This window comes from Mirounga leonina, unplaced genomic scaffold (genome assembly GCF_011800145.1).
Source record: "Mirounga leonina isolate KUSES-001 unplaced genomic scaffold, KU_Mleo_1.0 Mir_168, whole genome shotgun sequence".
Lineage (NCBI taxonomy): Eukaryota > Metazoa > Chordata > Mammalia > Carnivora > Phocidae > Mirounga > Mirounga leonina.
This window is the reverse complement of record NW_023270426.1, coordinates 18165767-18180926: the sequence shown is the minus strand read 5'-3', so window position 1 is coordinate 18180926 and position 15160 is coordinate 18165767. Positions and strand designations below refer to the sequence as shown.

Genomic DNA, 15160 nt, shown 5'->3' with positions numbered 1-15160 from the left:
AACTGCTGGAAAACTGTATTGTACCTGCTTGCCCCAGCTTGAGTGGGAAGTGGATGGCACAGCTGGCTGGTGTGTTCTGGTTGAAAACAGTGCTCTGCTGCCCAGTTGTGATCATGACCGATTGGCAGGCAGTAGAATCCTCCCTCCCTATGTACTCACAGGGTGACTTTGGGGATGTTTCTCAATCTTATTGGGAAAAAAAGGGGCATTGTAATAGTACAGACCATTAGTCCCGACCCTGGATTACAGTCAGCAAGCCAGTTTGCCCTGGCTAGAGCATGAAAGTCTCATGAAACTTGAGAATCCAAGGGTGGCCCTGGCTGCAAGCACAGCTGATTAAAGCCTCCTCCCTCTCTTTCCCTCTCGTGGCTTGTTGGCCTCTTCTGTGCAGCCTTGCAGGATGGCTACAAGCAGTCCCAGTTCAGTCCTGACTGCTCACCAACCCAGAGGGTACAACTGGTTTCTTCAGAATGACCCCAGACCTGTCCCAGCAAGGACTCTGGCCAGGTTTTGTATCAGGACTTAAGTCCTAAGCCAGTCACTGTGGCAGGGAGGGGATGGAACACTGTGATTGGCCAGGGGGCATCACGTGGTCTCTTGGGGGTTTGTAAAATCACCTTCACTCAAATGGCAGGGAATGGGGACAGATTTGGTCCTCAGAGGAAGGATGCTGAGCAGCATGCTGTCATTGCCCCTCATGACCTCATGGAGATGTGGCGGGGAGAGCTTGGGTGTGGAGAGCCCTCGGCTCAGCATGAGCAGGAGCATCAGTGCCTGGTGGCCTTGGTAGTCTCCATTATGGTTCTTCCCATCTTGCATGTGTAGATCTGGCCTTAGACCTAGAGTGAGGAATGTCTCAGGTCATCAAGTGACCTGGTGACTAGGGTCTACCAGAATTGTCCTGAGCATCATAGTTATCAACCCCTCAATTACTCCATCGGAATAAAGCTCAGGGAGTGAAGACAAGGGCCTCTGCCAAGGATCATGCACAGCATTAGCCAGAGGAGTCTCAGGCTGTGCGTCACCCCAAGCTTCTATTCCCGAGCCCCCCACCCAAGATAATTCTGAGTGCCTGGGCCTAGAACGATTGGTGGTGGACTGAGGCAGCCTGAGTGAGCCTGAGTTCTCATTCCTGTCCCTGCACATGATCGTCCTTGATCAAAGGTCCACCAGGCTCTCGGTGAGCGACTGTCTCCTGCTAGCGCCTGGGCCGTTTCGGCTGTCCCCAGTGATTCGGAAGCAGAAGGACCTTGCTGGCTACAGCTCAGGGCTGACGATGGGCAGCTGCTTGTGCTGCCGTTGGAACCACACGTGTGTGACTTGTCGCCCAGAGCCTTGGCACCACAGGACTCAGTGTGGGCGGTCACGGCCCGAGCGAGGGGCGGCTCTCATGCCGCTGTGTAGGGCGAGCCCTGGGAGAGCAGGGAGCGGGGCCCTTCTCTCTGGCCTCCCGTGCTCCTCATACACAGCAAGCCCTGAAGAAGTCTTAGACACCTGGTACCTCCCACTCGATGTGACATCGCCACTTCTCATAAAGCAAAATCACAGGTATAGGGGCTCCCGGCTTGTTTGGCTCTGGGTCCCACAGCTCCAGGACCCCCCATCCTTACTGCTGTGCTACTTCTTCTCACCAGCGTCCTTGGAAGGCTCACTCTCCTTAACGAGCATCCTCAGAGAGCCGCTGTGCTCTTATGGGGACTTGTGGGTCCCTCTGCTAACAGGTACTAACAAGCTGCTGGTGCAGGTGAGCTAGATCTCTGGTTGCGATGGCAAACTGTAGGGCCTCCGTAGGTCTGGGCAGGGCGGGGAACCCCTGTGCACCGAGCTGTGCTTGTCACATGAGGAGTCTCCTCGGGGTTGTGACTGCACACCTGGAGTAAGGTCCCTATCTGGAACTTGTGGGGAAGAGTTGTGTAGTCTAAGAAGTCATTACACCCAAAGGGTGCCAACCACGGCCAATGTAGAGGGACAGTGAGGTGAGCCCTTCACGAGACAGCCCTGCCCTGCAGCAGGCTGAGCTGGCCCACCATGGCCCAGAGAGAGGGTGATAGCACTCCCGTGAGGCCTGCTGAGGCCTGTCCCTGCCCTGGGGGCTCGCCTCTCTTCTCTGAGGCCCCACAGTGAAGGTTGACATTGGCATCTTCGTCCATCGCCCGGTCCATCAGCCAGAAGGGTGTTTCTGCTTTTCAGGAAGCCTTGAAATTGTCTTCTCCATATAAACACTGAAGCTCTTTTCAAACTTGCTAAGCCATTTGCCCTAGCAATATTCATGTGCCATCGGCAAGCCTCTGGGGTTAATTATCTGTGACTTAAAAGGCATTTGTTTCTGTCTCTTTTGTCTCATTGCTGCTGAGCAGTCTTTCTTTATTAGGAAATGAGGTACAGAGTCCAACTGACCATTATGTTCTAATTCTCTTCTTGTCATGAGAATTAATTCATCTTTTTAAAACTCTCTTTAAAAAAAACAACAACAAACCTGCCTTCCTATTTTCAGATAGTGTTGTTCTCTTAACAAATGTTTAATCTCTCTACTCCAGTGGGAACAGAGCCAAAGCTAGAAATAATCTGCAAGGTGAGACATCTCATCAAAATGAGTGAGGCCTGCTGGTGCTCTCTCTCTTGGTCCCACTCGCTTTGGGGAACTCCCTGCTGCCCAGCCGTTGGTCTGTTGGTCTCCTGGGGCTGCGGTGAGGGCTTCATGTGCGTCCTCGGGTGTACGTGCTGTGCTCAGTGAATGAGCCACAGCGCGGGGGGGGGGGGGGGGGGCACTTGCAGATCAGGCAGGCAGGGTCAGATCCCGTGCATGGCAGCCCACCCCGGACTTCTCTGCACACTCTACCACTTGCCACTGGATTCCAAGAAATGCTTCAGGGTCTGCATGTAGAAAATTTTTTGCAAAATGTTGACTGTCGCATGAGGGAAGATTATTAGCTTGCCTTGTGCTCTCCAGGAAGTCAGAGAACGTGTGCCACAGAAATGAGCAGCTTCTGACTGGCCTCTGTCTCCGTGGGAGCCAGACAGTGACCCATAGCCTTTGGGGGCTCAGGGGCAGTCAACAGAGGGAGGGTCTGAGTGCAGTCAGCGTGGTCGAATGGTGCCTGCTACTGTTCACCTGAGCATGTAGGCTGGCCATTGCCCACCCGTCTTAGTCTCTGGAAGCCTCTGGGGAGTTCTCAGCTCAGCTACCATGTCACCCCTGCAGTGTTTCTGAAGCAGCGTCCGAGAGCCTCGTTTGATAATTACTACTTCCCAAGGAGAAATAGCTCCTGTGGAAAGTAAGCTCCATTCTTAGGGTTTCTCGAGGGTTTATTGGATGCTAATGGAAGTTTCCTTGGGTGGATTGGAGTTTACTGGGTGTGTAGTGATGACAGGGTGTGGTCCCTGCTCTTACAGAGCACACACATCAATGAATGTGTCAGCTGAGGAGATGTGCAAGTGTCCTTTAGACAGAAAGGCCACCTGGGTGTGCTGGCCCCCTGGCCAGGCATCTCACAGATGGGCCAACAACCAAGTGTGAAAGCGTTTGCTCAGTGTAGACCAGTATGGGAGCCCCAGAGAACAACTCACCGAATGTTTTGGTAGAGGTGAAGTCTCAGGGTCTTTTCTCCAGAGGATGGCTATATTGACAACGGGTCTCCTTTGGACTTTTAATGCTGTACCCTGTCAGTGGTTGCAAACAGCAAAACTCAACCCAACCAACTCAGACACATAGAGGACCTTATTGGCTTATGTAACTGGGTAGTCGGGAAGGGGGTGAAGGGGTGAGGGTGCTGGCTTCAGGCATGCTTAGGATAGGGCACGGGACCTGGTTGCTCTCTTCACCCCCTTCTAGTTGATTCCCCTGCATGGTAAGTCCATTCTCCCCACGTACGACTCCACATCCTATGGAAGAGAGAGAGCCTCTGATCTGATATTTCCTGCAGCACTGCTAAGGTCCCCTCGGGTGGGACGAGCTGGGGTCATGTGCCCCCGCCTGAATCCGTGATAAGCCCGTTGGGCTCCTTCGTGTTCCTGGGCTCTGCACAAGTCACAGGCCAAGCCCCGCAGTCAAGGTGGCATGGGGGGGTAGGTGGATCCCCTAAGGACAACTGGGGCTCTGCCCAGTTAGGACACATGAATGCGGGAAGGTAAAAAAGGTCCACTGTGCGTATTAGCTGTTACTCGGCGATTCCACATCTGAGTGTCTACCCCAGTGTCTACTCCCAAGGGGTTCTCGCCTGAAGGTGACTTCAGCGCTTGGCTCCATAAAGCTTCTTACGAGCTTTATTTTCCATTTTTCATGAGAGATCCTGTTCTCTTTTGGGAAGGAGGTTTGGGGCACTCGCTGTGCTGGCCTATTTGTCAATGGCATTGTGGCGGGGTGCGGGCCACAGACGGAGATGGGGAACCTGGGCTTCACGTACAAAGAGACCTCTCATTCAGGAGCCAGCTTTCACTAAGGCTTCTCAATTGTCCACACATTAATTTAGGGTCAAAGCCTTACTTCACTGCTTTCATATAAATTCTCTAGATTGGAAGAGTTCTTAATGGACACCTTTTCACGTCCAGTCTTTCCCTTAATTCTCATGAGCACCTTCTGGCATTGTAGTTGTATTCTGTAAATAGAAAAAGAGGGAGGAATCCTTTGAACTCTGTAGGAAATTAACCAAATAATTTAAATGGGCTCAACTGAGGTCTGTTAGGAAAGCACATTCTCCATGGAGATGCAGCATTGTTTGTCCAATGGTGATTGAAATGTTCATATTCACAAACGTGGAGTCGTCATTCTGCAATTGAGATGCCTGTGGGGTCCGGCCAGCCAGGGAGAAACAGGGACCTTCCACGTTCAGAAGAAATATGCCTTAAAGAAAAAAAAAAATCACAGGTCTGGAAAATGAGTTGTCAGAGTAAAAATACATTTCAGTCTGTTTGTTTTACTAATTTTAGCAGTTATTTGCTCTCTTTTTTTTTTGCTGGAAGCAGCATTCCCATCCAGCTGCTTGGTTGCTGCATTTGAATTTTTATCATTTGAGTCGCTGCCTATTTGGACACAAAATGGGAGTCCTGTGGCTAAGAGGGGACGTTTATCTGATAGGGTCAGATCTAATCTCATGCTTAGAAACTTCAGGTGAAAATAAAATGAGGTGTTTTTTTTTTGTTTTTGTTTTTGTTTTTAAGACCGTGGTTGTGTAAAGCTGTGCTAGCAAATCCCTTCCCCCCTCTATACAGAATTTAGAATAATAGCATCTTCTACTTGGATAGTGTTAGCAGGCTGCTTTTTGCTCTCAAAGAGCTTTGTCATTTGTCATCTCATGTCCTCCTCCATGAAAACCTTCAAGTCAGGTAGAAGGAGGATATTAGCATGGGTGTGTCTGACAGATGAGGAAACTGATCCTCAGAGGTGGCCAGGGGTGTGTCCCAGGTCCCACAGCCTGTCGGGGTCGGGCTAGAGATGATAACCCTCAGTCGGAGCTCCTCCCTCCTGCCGCGCTTCCTCTCTCAATGTGAGCTTACAGCAGGAGTTTTCAAATTAAAACCCAGTGCAAAAGTACAGAGTTTTTAGTCCTGTTTTGGTTCTTTTAAAAATAAATTATTATAAAGACAACTTTTCTCATCCATCAAAGTAATGATCCCGTACCATAGGGATTCAGAATATTCAAAATGTGTGTGGGGGAAATGGTAAAAGTTGATCATTTCCACAGTACCTGTCTGTGGTGAGGTTTAATTATCACTTGACATATTTCATGGTTTAAAATGATGACAGTTTAAAATAGAGCCAGAGAAAACCAGAAAATACATTCATTACCTTGTGTCGGGGACCCCCAAATGCAGATGTTCCCCAGACAGACAGTTCTGCAGCATTTTCTCTTAGCTACAGAGGTCCCAGGAATTGAAATCCAAACCAAGAATTCCATCCTGACTCTGCTGTCACCACCCGGAGGGAACTTGGGTGAAAGCTGGCAGCCTGGTTGGATCCTCGCACCCCGGTCCAGATGCTCACCTCCTCGACACCCTCCTGCATCCGGATCTCTCATGGCCTTCTGCAGCACTGCTAATGAACAAGATAACTCATGGTGAAGTGGACTCTGAATGAATGAATGCAAGCTACTGAAACTACAAGGGGCATGAGTCTCTTAGGGAATTGCATGCCTTCCCAAGATGAGAAGGCTGAGAAGCAGCTTCTGGTTGTGGTTGTGGTTGTGGTTGGGCTAGTTGTTTCATAAGCTCAGCACTGGCTGGCTGTTTAGGAAATAATTGAATAATTGTCTCTTTCCTGTGAGATTCTGGAAGAGGAGCTGTCCAAGAGCAGACCTGTCTGTCCAGATTTCAAGTATCAGTTTGGAGAGTCCCAGGAGAGGGAGCAGATGAAGCCATCTCAGAAATGCAAATGCTGTTTGACGTCTATTAGCTCCATGCTTATCCATAGCTGACAGGCAGATCCATTAAGATGCCAGCGTCACGGATCAGGACGGTCAGAATGTAGTGAGGGCCGTGCTGCCACTGCCCAAGCCCTGAGCCCCAGGGCGATGATCTGAGAGATCTCTGGGTGCGCCTAGCACTCTGGCCTGGGCACCGCCCCATCTCTGTGCCTCGTTCTCTGGTTTCCAGGGCCAGGCCCCCAGCCAGCCTTCCTGGCTGCACCCCCGCCACTGAGCAGCCTGCCCGAACACTCTGCCTGGTGGTCGTGCCCTCCTCGTGAAGTCCGGCTGCTGCTTGGCACTGCCCTTCACGGAATCATCCTAGTGATCCCCCCACAGATCTGGAAGGTCCCTGTGGGATTACGCATTTTTACAGCTGAAGACACAGGCTTGAACAGGTGAAGTGACTGGTCTGAAGCCCCATGGCGAGCGGGTAGCAGCGATGGGGCGCGAGGAACGAGCAGGGTTCATAAAGCTCCGGGCTCTCCGCAGTTGGATTTCCTTGGTACCTTCCCTTTCATCCCATCCTTGGGGCCGTGTTTTCCCTTCTCTCGAGGGAGGCACAGTGTCTAGCATTGCCCTAGAAGCTCAGCCAGCATTTCCTAGCGATGGGTATTCTGGCTGAGTTTTCTGGTTAAATTCTTTGCTGTGACGGTTGTTTAAAATACTTCTCCATATGTTGTTTTCCTGTTGGGAGGAAGGGACCAAGCGGGAGGGGGCACATTGTGACCAATGTCATCATTAAAGCCCCACCATAAACTTTGCTGAGTTAACTTATTTCAACTCTCTCCATCGTCCAGTGTGGCCAGCTAGTGGGATCTTCTGTTTTATGGAGGAGGAAGCATGTGCTTTTGAAGGATCAGCGATCTGGCTGGTGGGGTGCTTCAGCTAGTGGGCAGCCCTTAATAGTGGCCCTCACTGTAATGAAATACTCAGAGTCTTCTGTGTGTCACTGGTGTGGCCTCCCTAGGACCCCTGTCCCCAGGACTCCCAGCTGGAAGGCAAATCTCTAAGACCTTCTCTAAATGGTCTGCTCTTAAAAAGCTTGGGAAGAGCAGGTGCCCCTGTGGCTGTTTGTGATGGGAGCAGGAGCAGTGGGAAGGATTGATGGAGATGGACAGGTGCGTCAGACACCAGATACTGGGAAGCTGTGGCCAGTGCTCTGAACGGGGTTTAGGGTGCTGGTCCCGACTCTTGATACAGACCATGAGCTACAGGCACTGCGAGGCTCTTCCTGTCCCACACTCCCGTGACGTTCAGAGGGAGAGTATGTTTTGTGGGCCAGGGGACGTGATGGTGGAGACTACATGGCCACTGTGGTTGGAGTCCAGGGAATGGCGGGAGCAGGAGACTGTGCCCATAGGCTGCCTAACCCAGCACCCCATGAACGCTGGCGGCTCTGGGGCTCTGCCCCGGTGTTCAAGGGGCTGGGAAGGACTTTTGCCCACACCTGCCTCTCCTGCCTACTGGCCTATGCTTAACCCCACCATTACTGATTCAAACCTCTTTTCCTCCTGAGCATCCCCAAGGTCATTTTGGATCCTGAAGGCGTCACGGAACTTCCACTGAACCACTTCATCCCCTACCTGGGGAACTCACAAAGCCTGTCTGCCCCTTTTTAGGGCTTCTCCTAAGACCCCTGAGCCCAGTGTCCGTTCTGTATTGGTTTTGTATGACAAGTCTCAAGCTGGTGGTCCATGGTCCAGATTCAGCCCGTGGTCATGTTTTGTTTGACTTACATAATGTTGGCCTTCGTTGGGTTTTTTTCATTTTTCCATTTTAAGTTGAATAATTGGCCAACATTTAAAATGAAGGACATTGTACATATAGATCCAAATAGATCACTTTGGAAAGTGAAATGCTTTAGTCACCGTGGGCCCCACATGACTTCATGGCAACAGCGGGGCCTGGAGTAAGCAGCCACGTCCTTAGAGAGTGCACATGTTCTCCTATTCGCCACAGTCCACACTACTCCCTAGTGGCTCCTTGATGCTGAGACTGAGTGTCAGATGCAGTTTTGAAAAATAAATAGGAACAAGGTGAAATCCCAGAAGAACCATACTCATTAAATTATCTAGTGGCCTTTGTAGGCATTTGAGTTTTCAGCCCATTTTATGTTCAGATTTATTATTAATTACAGCACAGTAGAGTTAGATGTTGGCAGGTGGGAAGGGGGTCAAAGACAGGGATTTAGTGTAAAGGCTGAAGTAATCCTTCATACTCAGTACTCCTTGAGAACTCTCGTGTCTAGATGTGGGTCCTTGGTTTATGCAGTTAAGTGTTCCATTAAAATATCTGCTTTTCTGATATTTATGCCTTGATCTGTACACATTCACTTTAGGCTATAAGTTTGCAAGTGAGTTTCCAGCTTGGTAATTAATATTTGTGCCTCTTTATGTAAGTTATGTCTTTAAAATGGATCAGTTGCTTTAAGTATTTAAAAGACATTCCACATATATTATAAAGTAATTACTTTCCAAAGATATTTCCCACTGATATTTGTTAATATACATTTACAGTACTCACTAGACCAGAATAGTCCTGATTTATATATTTTGGTCCACCGAGCTAAAAAAAAAAGGCATTTTTAAAGTATTTTTTTAATCAGTGTATTTATTCCAAAGATTCTCTTGGCTCCTCCAGAATCAGCCACATAGTATTCGAAAAATAATAAACATGGTGTGTTCTCTGAGTTGTTTTAGAATTTAATGAGAGATGACATCTCAGCCTGAGAGTGAGCACGGCTAACTTTTAATCTGGGCTCCAAAGTGTCCTAGAACATGCAGGAGCTTATTAACTCTCTCTGTGTCATGTTCTTAATGTGCAAAATTCAGATGATAAACAGTTACTGCCCTTGTGTAGGGAAAATTAATGCTTGCTGAATAGCAAGTATTGTTTTAATAAAGTAGTCTTAATTGTTTGCTTTGTACATTTTCTGCTTTATTATTTTTATTATTTCTCTTGCCTCTGTAATTGGTAGTTATTGGGTTCTCATTATTTCTTTATTAGTCATTTCATAAAAACTATCTTGTGATTTACAGTCCCTCCCACACTTGCTTTCACCCACACATCAGGAACAGAGGCAAGAGGGAGGCCAACGCAGCTCGCTTCTGCTGGAGTTGCTGCTACACGCAGCTCCCTGTGGCTTGCCCCTGGTCTTCAGGAGCAGCGATGCCCAATTTGTGGGCCACTGTGCTGTGAAAGGGCTGCGTGACACCCAGGAGACTTAGTAGAAAAACATCATTAGTAACAGTGAGAGGGCAGGACCCACAGGGTCTGCGTGGGGATGGTGAGCTCTGTCCTTGTGGGAGAGGGCGAGATGTGTCCATCTAGCACAGGACAGGCATCGTACGTGTGCAATGACCACATAATGTGGGGAACTATGGAAAAGGGCAAGAAAATCCTCACTGAATCGTGCAAAGAATCCCACAGTCCATTCTACTTCTAAGTTGGCTGCTTGATAACGTTTCCAGCCACCACTACCTGGGGACCTGACCCTACTTGCCTTCCTCATGGACTGTCACAATTCCTATTCTTGGGTTCTCTAATCTCTCAATGTGGTTTTGCAAATTGATGTAGCCAGACCTTGTGAGTGTGATCTGACTTAACCAGCTGGGTTAGTCTGGGCACATTACTGAACTTCTGTGCCTAGGTTTTCTTACCTCTAAAATGGTAGTAACCATTCTATCCCATATGGCAGTTGTATAGGTTAAATACATTAAAAAAAAAAAAAGCTTAGCACAGCACTGGCCAACCTGCGAGCAGACCCGGGGTTACCGTCACTGTTGGCTGTGCTTCAGCCGCCTTGGGGCTGGGGTTGGCTGCGGTGTGTGTTCTCCATGGGTCTGTAGTACTGACGAGCAGGAGATGTTCAGCGAACGCTCGCTGAAATGAATTGGGTTAGAAAGCCTTGAATTTAGTGGACCAAGTTGTTTTCTTTCATCCAAACTAAGTAATTAGATTTACCAACTACTTCGGGAAGAGTGGGCAATAATAAGGTGAAAACTTGAGAACAGTTCTTGCAGGCTTTTGTTTCTGGCTGTGTGGGAGACCAGTTACCTTAGCTGACTCTCTCACTTAAAACCATTTAAAATGATGGACAAAACACTGAAATAATCTTTGACCTCAGTGAGAAGGCAGGAAAGTGAAGATTTCCTAACAGTCTGAACATTCAGTGAAAGCTGAAAATCAAGACTCTGAAGCTGCCTTTTGCTTTGAACATATTTGCCCAAGGGGGGTGACCTTGACCTTTGATTCTTAGGACTTCAAGAGATATGGGGGACAGGAGCCAACCCCAGAACGTGTCATTTTGTTAGGAAACCTCCTCCACCTAAACTGAGACCCCCAAAAGCTACGTTCCTACTGTAAGGGTGGCATAGAAGTAAATGTGCCCTGTCTCCCCTCAGGGATGAGTGAAGAAAATTGCCTCCCTTGAACCTTGGTGCTGGGTAGAGGGTAAAAATATCTCCTTCAAGAACTAGAATCATGAGCTGGATTTTCAGCTGAATTCATAAACAGGCTGCTGAGAAAACCTCAAACCAAGAATTTAGTTTATTTGTTTGTTTGTTTGTTTGTTTGTTTGTTTGTTTATTTATTTATTTATTTATTTATTATGTTAGTCACCATACAATACTTCATTAGTTTTTGATGTAGTGTTCCATGATTCGTTATTTGCGTATAACACCCACTGCTTGTTACAACACATGCCCTCCTTAATACCCATCACCGGGCTAACCCATCCCCCACCCCCCTCCCCTCTGGAACCCTCAGATTGTTTTCCAGAGTCCATAGTCTCTCATGGTTCATCTCCCCCTCTGATTTATTTTCTTTTAAATTTTTTATCAATGAAGGGCTTGATCCCAGGACCCTGGGATCATGACCTGAACCTAAGTCAGACACCTAACTGAGCCACCCAAGTGCCCCAAGAATTCAGTTTAAAGCAGTCCTGGTTGGTAGCACTTTGAGACACATAGTAAAGCCAATACAAGTCCTGTCCAGAAGAATCCATCTTCAACATAGGTCTTAAATGATTTTGACAGGTTACCGCCCACAGAACATGAGCTCACAGTCAAAAACAAAAAATACCTAACAAAATTAAAAAGACACCAAAGTGAAAACCAGTAGAAGCAGAACTTCATATACTGGTATTAATAGATACAGAATAAAAAAATAACAGTGTTTATTACAAGATCTAAAAAAGGGAGCTGAAAATATGAACAAAGAGTAAGACTGTAACAAATGACCTTGATGATGTGGAAAATAACCAAGTATCATTTCTTAGGAATAAAAATTGTAATCAGAATTGTCAGGATCAGTGGATGGATTTAAGAGCAAATGAGATGTCACTGAAAAAAGCTAGAAGGAGAAGAGATAGAAGCCAGAATGCACACAGCACAGTGGGGAGTACCCCTGTCCCTCAAGTGCACGAAGAAAGTTTGAGAAGATTGCCACATGCTAAACCATACAGCAGTTCTTACAAAGTTACTGCCCTTGATGCAGTTAAGTAAAAAGTTTTAAAAAAGGGACCAGAAATACTCTCCTATGTTTGAAGACTAAATACTTGTCTAAATAATACATGAGTGGAAGGGAAAAAAAATGGGAAAATCTAACTGAACAATAACAAACAGTACATATTAAAATTTGTGGGAGGCAGCTAGAATGGAAATTAGAGGGAAATCCATCATCTTAAGTATTTCCATTAAAATGGAAGAAAGGGCTCAAAGTTAATGAATTAAACATACAACTCACAAAGGTAGGTTAAGAATAGTGGAGTAAACCAAAAAAAAGCAGAAGAAAGTAAATAATAAAGAACAGCAGTAAAAAAGAAATGGGTGAAGTTGAAACAAGAAACACTACAGAAAGGATGAACGATGCTCGTTCTTTGAAAGGACTAATAAAACTGACAAAACTCTGTAAGAGAATAAAGCTGGAGAGAGGAAGGAGGGGAGGAGAGAGAATAAATGCATAATATGAGAAATAAAAAGATGTAATCACTGAAGCTGCAGACATTAAAACAATAACAGAATCCTTTTTGCCAATAAAGTTGAAAGCTCTAGTGGTCCAATTCCAAAAAAAAAAAGAGTGAAATAAAACTTGCTAGAACTTAAGTAGAAATTAAAAACCCAACTAGCCTTATAATCATTAAAGAAATAGTCAGACTTTTAACTAGAAATTTTCCCACAACGATGATACCAGATCCAGATATCCGTGAGTATTAACTAACATTCAAGGACTAAGAATTTCAATCCCCCATGAACTATTCCAGGATGTAGAAAAAGGGGACATGTATGAATGAGGCTAGAATATACTTGACACGCAAGTGTTGGCAAGAAGGGTATGAAAGAAAGGTAGATCTTAAACATAGTGTGAAAATCCTAAGGAAAAAAACTAGCAAACTGAATTTAGTCATGTATTAATAAAAGAGAATGAACCCATGGTAATTTGGGATTATCCCAATATTAGAAGTTTGATTGCCACTAGAAATGGCCTGATGTCTTTCACGACAGCAGCGATTTTAAGTAGAAGAGTCGTATGATCATATCACTAGATATAAGAAAAGCATTTGAAAAATCTAATACTCATTATTTCAGAAGATTATTAGAAAAGAAGGACTAGCATAGAGGGAAACTAATTTAACTGAGTAAAGCATAATTTAAAAAACACAATAGCAGACCCATGAGTCTGTATATTGAATATAATGATAACTCCCTTGGAAAGGAGGTCACAAATACGGAACAAGGAAGATCTGGGATGTACTGCTCCTCGTTGGACTGGAGTTGGAAGTATTAGTAAGAATTCAAAGTGTGCATGTGTATTTGTAACATTTCCTAGCATTGTCTGCTGAGATGGGCCAGAAGCATGACAGTCCCACAGCACTGAGAACTTCTAGCACCTAGATTCTCCACTAAAAGGAACCAAGACCTCTTGGCGAAAATGGCTAATTCCACTGCTGGAGCAGAAAAAGTACACAGTAAATCTGGAACATTATTTTGTTCCTGAAAGTAAGGCAGTGCTCAATCATGGTGACTTGCCAAAAGGATGTAGTAACCAGCTTCAAAGGGCTCTAAGTAGCCACATTTAGGCAATTTGAGTTTTAAAAAGGAGAAGTAAATAACAATGGATTTGTGGCAGATTGTATTTTCCAAAGACAACGACAGTGGTATTTCCCATTGTACCTATTCTTACAACATGCCTTGGTCACCCTTCTTGTTGAGAGGTGGACTTGATGTTCCATCTCCCTGAATCTGGGTGGGCTGAGGGGTCTGGAAGTGATGCTATGTGACTTCCAAGGCCAAATCATAAACGCAGGGTAGCTTCTCCCTTGCTGGCTGGAGCACTCATGCTGGACCTCTGAGCTACCGCATAAACTGTCTAACAGTCCTGAGGTCACTATGCTGTAAGGAAGCCCAAACTAGTCCATGTGGAGGAACCATGTGGAGGGACCCTGTGAACAAAGAATAATGCCGCACACGCCCCCACCTGCTTCAGCTCCCCCCCTCCCCTGTTGCAGCTTCAGCCACCATCTGATTACAATTACCTTAGAGCCCCGAGTGAAAACCACCCAGCTGTTCCATCCCCAAATTTCAGACGTAGAGAAATACTGAGCAGTAGTAAAATGTTTATTGTTATAAGTTGCTCTGTTTTGTTGTGGTTTGTTGCATAGCAATAGATAATCACGATAGATTTTGGGACCTGGATATGGAATGGTACCATAACCAAAAATCAAAGCATATAACATTGATTTGGGGAGGTAGGAAGGAGCAGAAAGGGCCTTGAAGAGATTGCTGATGAAAGCTTAAAGGGTTTCTATGAGTGTTAGCAGAAACCTCAAGGACCTTGAGGAGGCTCTCAGTGAGAGCTTGAAGACAGGAAAGGAAAATGTTACTAAGAGTGGGGTGGAAGAGGACCCTTGATTGGGACAGTGTATAGTTTGGTAATGTTGTGACCTGTCACAATAAAATAATGGGAAATAGACCAAATGAACTCAGTGATCCAACTCAACAGATGATCAGACGGAATATTGAAACACTGCTTCTTGCTTGTGATGAAACATGAGGAGAGAGGAGCAACGGAGCAAGCTGTTAAATATAAAGGAGTCAGGACTCACCGCCTTTGAAAATAAAATTATTATTCATTCATAGCCTCTCAAAATGGCAAAAAGTGGTCCCATTAAGAAAAGATTTCAGGGCAAAGATCAAATCCATGGAGGAACCTGTAAGATTCTTTTTTAAAACTTGGGAAAAATTTAAAGTATCATAGGCCTTCCCTCCCAGGAGGGGGGGAAAAAAAAAAGGTCTTCTGAAGATCTCAGGGGTGTGCCTTTCTGTTGAGCAATAAGACTTGTAGTATCTTAAGAGGATTACCCCACAACAGCCCCTTAGGGGGCCCAAGATCCAGTAGGATTTATCTTGAAGAGGTTTGTGGGCTAGGCTTTTGTCTGAAAGAGTATGTGTTACTCAGGCTTCTCTACAGAGTATGTTTCTATTGAAGGAGATATATTTTAAGGAATTGAATCACATGATTAGGGAGTCTAGCAAGTCCAAACTTTGAGTAGGTAGGCTGGCTGGCTGGAGACATAGGAAGGAGTTGAAGCTTGAGTTTACTCACAGAATTCCTTCTTGCTCAGGGGAGAGCAGTTTTTGTGCTAGTCAGACCTTCAACTGATTGGACAAGGCCCACGCACATTTTACAAGGTAATCTGCTTTTCTCTAAGTCCACCAATTTATATGTTACTCTCATTCAAAAAAACACCTTTACAGAAA

General features: G+C 46.1%; 1 protein-coding gene across 1 annotated transcript in view; it reads left to right on the top strand.

The window, feature by feature from the left end:
- The window catches only part of FSTL4 (follistatin like 4), a 542960-nt gene that overhangs the window by 204568 nt on the left and 323232 nt on the right, over window positions 1-15160 (top strand). The gene's annotated exons all lie outside the window — the stretch shown is intronic.